This window comes from Vanacampus margaritifer, chromosome 13 (assembly GCF_051991255.1).
Source record: "Vanacampus margaritifer isolate UIUO_Vmar chromosome 13, RoL_Vmar_1.0, whole genome shotgun sequence".
Taxonomy (NCBI): domain Eukaryota; kingdom Metazoa; phylum Chordata; class Actinopteri; order Syngnathiformes; family Syngnathidae; genus Vanacampus; species Vanacampus margaritifer.
Window position 1 is genome coordinate 10,132,913 of NC_135444.1, and position 10,887 is coordinate 10,143,799.

The following is a 10,887-nucleotide window of genomic DNA, read 5'->3' on the forward strand; positions in this document are numbered from 1 at the left end:
ATTAAGTCCTGGACAAACAGTTCTCACAAAAAAATTGGGATAATCAGATTTCCGGTGACATTTTAGGGCCAACCTACAATGTACTACTGTAAATTTACATTCCCTTAATTTGTCTAACTCTTCAGTGAATGTCAGAGTGTGACAGTGTCACCAGCATGTTGCAACACAGAGACCGGAAGAGTCACAGAAAGGCATAGAAGTGGACATCCCCGGAAACCTCCATTTTCCTTGTACCTCCAAAATAGTCATTTTCAGGAGACCCCAATAACGGCATAATTGTTCAACCATTAACATTTCATCCTCCAAGATAGCAAGCCATTTTCAACACTTTAGATTAAATGGTAGAAATAATTAGCAAAACAATATGTTTAACCCATTCACTGCCATTGAAGGCTATAGATGTCAAAAATTCATTTGAACTATTTCAATGAGTTAAATTTTGTTTCCACTTTTGTTAACAAGAGTATGAAAACCTAGGAAAAAAACCTTATTGTACATTTATAACAAATATAAAATGTGTGATTAATCGTGAGTTAACTATTGAAGTCATGCGATTAATTACAATTAAAAAATGTAATCGCCGGCCGTACGTGATTTAAAAAAAAAGATTACAAAAAATTAGAGGTGTCAGTCGGTTATTTTTTTTTATCGTATTTAATCGCATAGATTCACTAGTTAACTCACAATTAATCACAAATTTTATATCTGTTCTAAATGTACAATAAAAAAGTATAGGTTTTCATACTCTTGTTAACAAAAGTGGAAACAAATGTTAAACTAATAGAAATAGTTAAGATGAATTTTTGACGTCTATGATGGCAGTGAATGAGTTAATCATTTTAAATAAATAAATAAATAACAATATTTTGAAAAAATATGAATTATGGTTAAGGTTAATGAAACTAAACAGGCTTAATGATGAACAATATAAGATTTATTCCCTTCAAATTTGAATGAAAAATTCAAACATATGTGGCGTTCATAGCCGATCACGCCCGATCATAACCCCAAATACGAACATTATGCTTATTGACTTTGCCATTTTTTTTATGAAATATAGCCTCATTACCGAACATCAGATATTCCTTGAACTCGTCTTTTTCAAGTTTCTCTTGCATATCAATCCAAAATTGAAATCCACATATCTTTAAATTCTGTTTACTTTCATTAACCTTGATCATGTAGTTTCTGTCAAATTTACATCTGAAATGAAATCAGATTTTATGAAACACCCTGTATATGTGTTTATTATATTATATTAACATGTTTCTTCTTTGCCGCCACTGGTATGGTTCTGTGATAGTATAACAGCGAAAAAGCAAAAGAAACCACAACACTTGCTCATGTTTTATGGCATTAGAGACATATTTTTGACACTGGGCTGGTAAATTTTGACCGGGACGTGAATTTACTCAAGTTTATGTCAGGTCAATAAAAAGATGGCGGGTTATCATGTGAGAAATGGAATTGCCAGTCCCAACGTGTACAAGGTGGTGCCTATGGGACGTGGGAATGCAGAGAAATTGCGGTGCACTGGCCTGAATGCAAAAGATCAACACGAGGCTCTATAATCCTTTCATTTATGAAAATGAAATTGACAGATACTATTGTTTGCTCCAATAAGCAAAATACACTGACTTAGCGTGGCAGGAATGTTCCCAGTCAGGATACATTAGATTAAATGGGTGTGTGTGAGCGTAAGCATGTTTTGAATACTGGGTGTGAACATTGAGAATCTTTACACTTTTGCTTTGACGACATAATCCGGCACAACCAAATTTATAGACATTAAAACCAAATAAAGTAAAACAGTAAATAAAGTCAATACGCATGGCACAACAGAGATGTTCAGGAAGTAACTTAACATAATTAGACAGTGACCGCAATTTAGAGACAACCCTGCTGTGTTACAAGCCGCACTTCATAAGAAATATAAGAGGCTTTAAAATGAAACCAATTACTCCAAAGTGCTCTTTTAATCTGCCTCATATTTAATCCAAGGAGTGCAGAGCTAATAGGATTAACGCTGTCATTTCATTTCAGCTAAAACGGGCAATATATATGAAGGCACAAATAGACTACATAAGCAACAATTTGGGCCCCTCTGCATTAGGGGCCCAAAATCCATCAATTCATGTTCTATGCAACTGATCCTGTTCAGGATCGTGGGAAACTGGAGCCTGTAGCAGCTGACTTGGGGCAAAAGGCAGATTTACACCCCAGACTGGTCGCCAGGCAATCGCAAGGCACATATGGACAAACAATTATTCCCGTTAGTTGGTGTGTTCCCTCATAATAATAATAATAATAGTTGTGTGCATGTTCTACTTACTTATTGTGTCTTATTTTGTGGCACCTTAAGTTAAGATGGTGTTGTGTCTAGTGAGAACGCTGTTTGTTTCTATACAAGACAAACTCACTTTAAACTGACAATTTGATGGTGAATGCTCAGTAAAGCATTACAAGAGTTGTGCATTACTATCCAATGTTCGTCATAAAAGTTTGTTATCAAACTGGGAATGTAATCGTTCCAATAAGAATATCGATTTGTTCAATTTGTAAGTTACCATCGTTGAATGAATTTATCGTCATTCACTGCCATTGACGGCTATAGACGTCAAAAATTCATTTGAACTATTGCTATTAGTTTCACATTTTTCCCACTCTTGTTAGCAAGAGTATGAAAACCTAGAAAAAATGTATTGTACGTTTAGAACAAATATAAAATTTGTGATTACTCTTGAGTTAACTAGTGAAGTCATGTGATTAATTACAATTAAAAAATGTAATCGCCTGATGCCCCTAATTAAAAATAAGGGAAAAAAAATATGATAAAAAATTAGGGGCGTCAGACGATTTAATTGTTTTAATTGTAATTAATCGCATGACTTCAATAGTTAACTCACGATTAATCACTAACTTTATATCTGTTCTAAATAAACAATATTTTTTTTCTAGGTTTTCATACTCTTGCTTTTGTAACACATTAATAGCTTGCCGGTCATTGATAGAACATGGGTTCATTAGCGTTGGTATGTAGCTTTATTGTGCTTCCATCACCCCAAGTGAAAACTTTTGTTCGCCACAATGAGTTTCACAAAGGGCGGGAATCTCCGTCTGGGCCTGTACCAGACATTCGGGTTAGGTCGGGAATAATATTCTTGATAATCAGTCTTGAATTTCTTGATTTATTCACATTATTTCCAGCTCAGTAGAGTGCATGACATCAAACTTCCCCTTCATGCACTTATTCTTCTTCTGTCTAAGTCATGTACGTCATTGCGTTGGCGCCCGCCAGTGTTCAAACCGAGACACCACAATTCAATTCAATAGTAGCTAAAGAACGAGATTAAAAACTTATAAAACTTGGGTTAAATGGTAGGTATTCTTAAATTTTACTTGAAGCACTGCTTTATTCAGTTTAGTTATTTGCACTTACTGTATTCCTTGAAAATAAGTTGTACAACCACATATATATATATATATATTTTTTTTTAAATGGTCTCTCTGTATTATGGATTTTACACATTTTATTATCCTTCCTATTGTGTTTGAGTGAAATGTAACTATTTTAAAATTGGAAATAAAATGAATATAGCCCAGTTGTTTTCTTTACTTGCACAACAGGTCACAATAACTCATGAACATTTTCGATTTACCAAAGAAACAAACAAAACAGGAGGGCTAACAGTCTAACGTGCAAACTCTGTGATGTTCTGATGTTAATAAATAAAAACAACCACAGATGCTTGGCACACCATCACAAGGCGTATGCGGAATCCTCTAGAGTCTAGAGATCCAACCTGCTGATGTTGGCGTAACTTTGATTTGACGTTGAAAAATGTTCAGTGGCATTTCAAAGTAGCCGTCAAGCGCCATAAGCGCAACCCTCGCTCCCATGGATAAGCTAGACAAAAAAGCATGACAATCAAGCTCGAAACTGCACAAGGTAAAAGTAGGCCGATGTCAAGCGCTGTCCGTTTTAGAGCAATTAAATGCGGTGTTTTAATGGGCTTGTCAAGAACAGCAACTATAATATCAGCAGGGTGGAGCCAGTTTCTGTTCAACGACAAGAATTGTGAGAATTGACCTGTTTGGTTAGTTTCAATTCACACTTTCGATAGACTCATGATGAAAGGTATGCATGACATCACTCTCGGATGACAACTACTGCATACAGCAGATGCGTCAGACACGTTGACTATGTTTACATGCAGGAAATAAACATTTTAAAACCTGAATATTGGCAATATTTGGGTTTTGTAAGGTCATGTAAACATGCGCAATAACCCGAATATGGTCTTATTCGGGGTTTTAAAAACAAAAAAAAGAACCCCGGCTTACTCCTTTCATAACCGGAATTCTTGCTCATATACATGCATTCGGAATACCTCGAACGATCGTTTTTCACTGTGCTCATGCTTGCTATTTTCTTCTTCGTCTTCTTTTCTTCTTCTTTGCTGATTTGATTCACAAGTAATCTTGGTCTATGTAGTCACGACTTGCTAAAGGAGCCTCTCTAGAATACATTGATTTCTCTACTGCGTTTTCATATTATTTTGTGTCTCTAAGGTGAAAACGTCACAGTTTGTGCCTCTATACACATATAGTAAAAATATATAAGTCCGTACTTCTGACGTGTATATACTCAAGCCGTTGTTAACAAACATGACGCTAGCAGCAAAGAACCACACTTCTAGAGCGAGGAGGAAACCGACTTTATTGTGCGTGGTGGGTGACATACGGTAAATGTAATGTCTTTTATTGAACGTTTAGTAAGCACATATAAGCACATATAAGCATGTAAACGGGAGTAACTTCCTTTCCGCCACGTATGTAAACGTGTTACCTCGATTGTTTCAGAAATTCTGACCTTAACCCGAATATTGACTGCATGTAAACGTAGTCAATGCTATACATTAGCTTGTATATTGTGTGTTAGCATTCAGCTAGCGGAAGCAAAGTTGCCTGGTTGTTTGAAATGTCTTTGTTTTCCGTTTAAAGCCACTTAAACAATATTATTATTATTATTATTATTATTATTATTATTAATAATAATAATAATAATAATAATAATAATAATAATAATAATAATAATAATAATAATAATAATTGTTCACTCTTTGCCAAACTGCTGCTTGTTGTGAAGTCAGTTATGTTCACTGTCCATACAACATATGTATCTAAAATGTTTGTTCACAAATCAAAGACAAAAAATAAATAAATCAGCCTAGCACTAGCTCATATCTCTAAAAACGGATGAATTGTGTCACTCGTATATCAAAGCAACACTGTCTATTTACATTTGTCAGTTGTTATTTGTGGCAGCAAAGAAATGCTGCCTTAAAGTTACAGTAGTGTACCTTGTTTTGGGACAGTATAATGGAAAGTGGTTGGCATGAATGTCTGTCTCAAAGTTCTGTGGTCTTGGGTTCAAAGATCTGGTCCTCTTGTCCTGTGTGTAGTTTACACATTTCCCCCATGCTTACATATCTCAAAGTAATCAAGCTTCCTCCCACATTTCAACAGCATTAATTCATTTAGTTAATTGATTAATTGCAGAAATTTCCATCGTGTGGAAGTGTCTAAATGCACTATCCTAATGAGAAAAAGCATTGTTGAAAATGGATGGATGGATTAGGATTTCATGTTTGTTAGCAGGGTAATGCAACAACTACCTTCGGCAATTACGAGAAAACTTTTCAAAACACTACGAGATTGATCTTTTTTTCTTTAATCCACACTGAATAATTCATGAATCTTAGGCCTACACTACAAGACAGGAGTATAGGATAAATGAATGCTTGTGTGCCTCCGTGTGTCAACCCAGTGATTGACAGGTAGAGGGTGTACTCGTCAATTACAGCTTCCCTGTAACCTGAACAAAACGTACGCTCTAGGAAATGGATGGCATTTTACAAGTTTGTAAAAACTTCACACAACTATGAACAATTACCTGACACCCAAGAGACTATTCTCCTTTTTAAAGCCAGTGTACCATCAATGTGGTTCCAAAGCTGTAGCAGTTTAGAGGGCTTTACTATATGTCTATGTAGGCCTATGCATATGTGCACACATACACAAACGTGTTTGGGGAACGGCTGAGCCTGAAAGAATGTGAGCGGGAATGTGCATGTTTGTGTTGCACGTGTATCTTCAGCCAGGCTCATTGTTGTTGTGCAAAGGCTTCCTGTCAACCAGAATAGCAGAAAATCTCTTATCTCCTCAACTGGATGGGAAACGTGGCTTTACAGCATTTGTGTTAGCAAAGCCACAGATCAACACATTGGAACACACAAAGCTGACTCTGCCCAATATACACGCGGGAGTTTATAAATAGGTACACATCTCTGCCTGTCCACCGTCGTATCATCGGCTCGTGCTTGGGTGTGAGGGTGACTCCCTTTGAAGGTTTTCTTTGTTTTGTCTCTCAACACTTCCGGCAAACAAGGAGAGCAGGATCCTGCCCGCAAAAATGAGATGGCCAGATTGAACACAATCGCTTCCGTGATGCTGATTTTCCACATTTAAAAAGCATTTTTACCATGCAAAATAATGTCAAGTTAATTCGGTTCACTTTATTTAATACTACCTGCGTGTACGTTTAACACCTGAGATTCGGTGCTCTGTGTTGAATACAATTGTCTCAATACTGTCATCAAGTAGCGTTTTATATGTACCACTTGAAAGTTGTGCAGCGTACTCGATATATAGTAAGTTTATTTTGCCTTCTCATTTTAAATGCGATCCATTCTGGCTAAAGTGTTCACATGTCCCAGGGTCTAGTCTCGAATAATCGAGAAAAATAAAGCGTACGGTTACAATTTTCCATTTTGAGATTTCTCCAAAAAATAGTCCTACTCTCCTTCAGGTCTCTAATTTCATTTCCAAGCAGCCCAAAAGTAAAATTTTAGTCGGAGTGTAGGAATTAAGTTATTAGTAGACAATGTGCATCATTTGCTATAAAAATACTTGACTCATTGTGCCACTTTCAACAGTAAGAAGGTAATATTTTGTCTATAATGAATGTGATAACTTCATTCTTCTTCTTGAACAATTAATAACTATAAAAATAAATTTTGCCACTTGCTGTCGACTAAAGATGACATCACCCGTGCTCAGGAAACCGGTAACGACCAATCATGGTTCACTTTGCTGACCAATCCCAGAAAACAGGTGCGCGGTGATTGGTCGTTATTCGACGTCGTTATATTTCCTCAACACAGGTGATGTCATCTTCAGTCGACAGCAAGTGGAAAAAAGTTTTTTTTGTTTTAAAAGGTATTAATTGTACATGAAAATTAATGAAGTTATCAAATTAATTGTGAAAAATACATTTTTTCAGCACTTAAAATGGCTTAATGACTCAAATATCCTTTTATATAATTTCGCCAGAGATGATCAAATGTTTGGTAAAATTAGTATTAACTCATTCACTGCAATGAATTCATAAAAAAAGAAAAGATTATTAAAAATTAGGGGCGACAGGCGAATAACATTTTTTAATTGTAATTAATCGCATGACTTCACTAGTTAACTCACGATTAATCACAAATTCTATATCTGTTCTAAATGTACAATCAAAAATGTAGGTTTTCATACTCTTGTTAACAAAAGTGGAAACTTATTAATTTATTATAATAATAATAATGGTTCAAATGAATTTTTGACATCTATAGCCGTCAATGGCAATCAATGAATTAAAAAGAAAAGAAGAAAACATGATTAAAAATTTGGGGTGTCAGGCGATTAAAATTTGTAATCATAATTAATCGCTTGACTTCACTAGTTAACTCACAATTAATCACAAATTTTATATCTGTTCTAAATGTACAATAAAACTTGTTAACAAAAGTGGATTTTTTTTTTTTAAACTAATTGAAATAGTTCAAATGAATTTTTGACGTCTATAGCCGTCAATGGCTGTGAATGAGTTAAGAGGCAATGACATATTTTTTGTCTGTTATCTAATATTTTCTATGAGGGAACTCTAATAATCAGCACATCATAATGTAAATTTTGGAAAACTTTCATGAGCTACATAAAATAACATGGAGGGCTGCAGTAGGCCTGTGGGCAATGAACAGAAGTCTCACAAAATGTTGCATTTGATGATGATGGTGTCAGGTTGACTTTTGAGCAGAAAAAGATCTCTGCTTCTTTTCCCACATGTACTTCCTTCTAGTCATTAGAAGTAAGTGAATCCTCCTGGGCCTGAGCTGACACAATGACAAAGTGTTTTATCTTTGGGTTGGTGTATGTATGTGTGTGTTAGGCTGAGAAATAGGCCGTAAAAAATAGATACATAACAGGGTAGACTAATAAAAGGACACTTTTTTTTTTTAAATAAAGGCACGCGCACACACACACACCAGCTCACAGACACAGGATGTGTGATGGATAAACAGGCGTCAGGCTAGAACAAACTGCTCCACTGCAATGTTTTTCTTTATGATGTGACCTGCACTTGTTAACCTTACACATCATCACCTTTGACACATCTCCAAATATAGCTTCACAACTTTTCCTTCTCTTAAATGCTGTTGTCATATCCTTAATTGGATAAAAAGTGGAGACTATTGTTGGGATTTTGCACCATGGGTGAAATAGGACCTAAGTGAAAATAGCCACGCCATGAAGTGTAGTTACAGTTTAAGGAAGTCTTTATGTTTAGACTATTTCTCAAATTTGTTTCATGAGAGGTGTCTCCTATTTTGAATTCTTACTTTATTTATTTACAGGTGAGGTAAAAATAACATTGGCTGGCAACCAGTTCAGGGTGTACCCCGCCTACTGCCCGAAGCCTGCTGGGATTAGGCTCCAGCTCATCTGTGACCCTAATGAGAACAAACTGTGGAAAATTGACGGATGGACACATTTTTAGACTCGTTAGAGGGGCAAAAAAGTTAGAGAACCGTGAAGCATTGCAGTTTTACTTCACTGAAAACTGCACCCACAAATGGAATACACTTTAAGCTGTTCATTTATCTACAACACTGAAAAGACAAACAAAAAAAACTGAAAAAAAAGCTCTGAAGCTTTTTACAATGGCATCTGTCAAAAGGGACCTTTCAACAAGAAACCAGGTCAAAATAAAATAATGCCAATGAGGATATTGCCTGTGATGTTGATGAAATCTGGTCAGAGCTAACGAGGCGAACAGATTTATAATATAGCGCCATCTGCCGGGTAACTAATAATTAATACATTTTTAAAACCAGGAGGTCACTAACTACCGTGACTCGGGCTGCTTTGTTCTCGCAAGTTTTTACTAGCTTTTTCTTAACTAGCTCCTCCCGCTAGCCGCTCTTGTTAGCCACTCCAGCCTATGGCTCAGACTAACTCCCGCTAGCTGCTCCTGTTAGCTGCTCCGGCTAATTCCGGCTCACTCAGTCTTTCGGCGTCGCTCGCCGGACTTCACAACGGCTGCCAAGTCGCCGTCGCTCGCCGAGATGCTCGTTTGTTAACGCAAAATAAGAATTGGTGGGAGGATTCCGAAATGTGGTCTCTCTGAGCCACCGTAGTGTGTGTGTGTGCTCCTGCGCGCGTCTAAAGCTATTCTTTGACCACTAGATGGCGCTGAGGACTACACAATGGGTCTTTATTTTATCACTTTTTCTTTATTTTTTTCCCCTTTTTTGGGTTAGGGTTAGAGTTAGGGTTAGAGTCCTAACTAACGGCTTCATATAGGTACACATTTATTTATTTATTACAATTTCACTAACAAAAAAAACATAATCTTGGAAAAATTATTTTTATCTCATAAAATTGCAATTTTATTGTCCATTTGCAATTACAATTAGGAATACATTTTTTTCGATGTAACCACGATACTCCACTGTCCAGTCACAATGACATTTTGACAAGTGGCACTTTCTGCAATCAGCAGGATGCGCACTGGCTAGAATGCGGAAGTAATGAAAGGCCAGTTATGGTGAAAGTGCGCACAAATTCATAAGCCAAAGCCTGCCAGATCATCTGAGTGAAATGGAACAGATGATTTGCAAACAGGAAATGGACGTGTGTTTTCAGGCTCCTTCACACTGAGTCGATTGTTCCACTCGAAGGCCTCGTACATAAGTGTGGACAATAGCGCCTCGCGGTAAACAGGAAACAGGACAGCGGTTTGGAGAATGTGTTTGGAAGCTGGATGACCTGCCAGTGGCCACCACTCGTCTCCTTTGTCAGCCTGTCTCGATGTATTCATCATCTGGGCCTCATATGATTAGATATTAGATTAGATATTAGATAACAAGTGTGTCTCACTGTATTTATGGCTCGACTATCGACTTTCTTACAAGAGGATCAGCTGACCACACACACACTATGTAAGAACTGAACTGTCAGTTTGTGGTTGCTGTTGCGTAAATGTATTTATTCTGATCTTCATTCAAACACATCAACAAAATAAAAAATAGCACAATCCTGATTAGTAATAAGTAAGGCTAAAATGAAATAAGAGTGGAGCAAAATATCACGCTGCCTTCTGTGCCTTTTCTAAATCATCGAATTGATTATATTTACTGTATTAGATGTCTTGATTTATTTCAAAGCAGAAGTTTTTGGAGTTTGTATACATTTGCGTTCTTAAGTCCTAGTGAGTGAAAATTGGATTTAGCCACTTATGTAAATGTAGACACAACAAAAGACGAATGCTTCAAAAGTGGTCAAATTTGGATTTTAACATAAATTTGCATAAAAACATCCATCCATCTATTTTTAGGGATATTCAATACAGTTTCCCCCCCAGACCGGTACCTGTACGAGTAGTAAGTACTGAACTCAAGAAGTCACCAATACCGATACCAAGTACTGATACTATTAATACTTTTAAACCATAAAACTTTACCACCCAAAAATGACATGTTTTTAAAGATTTGTATATAT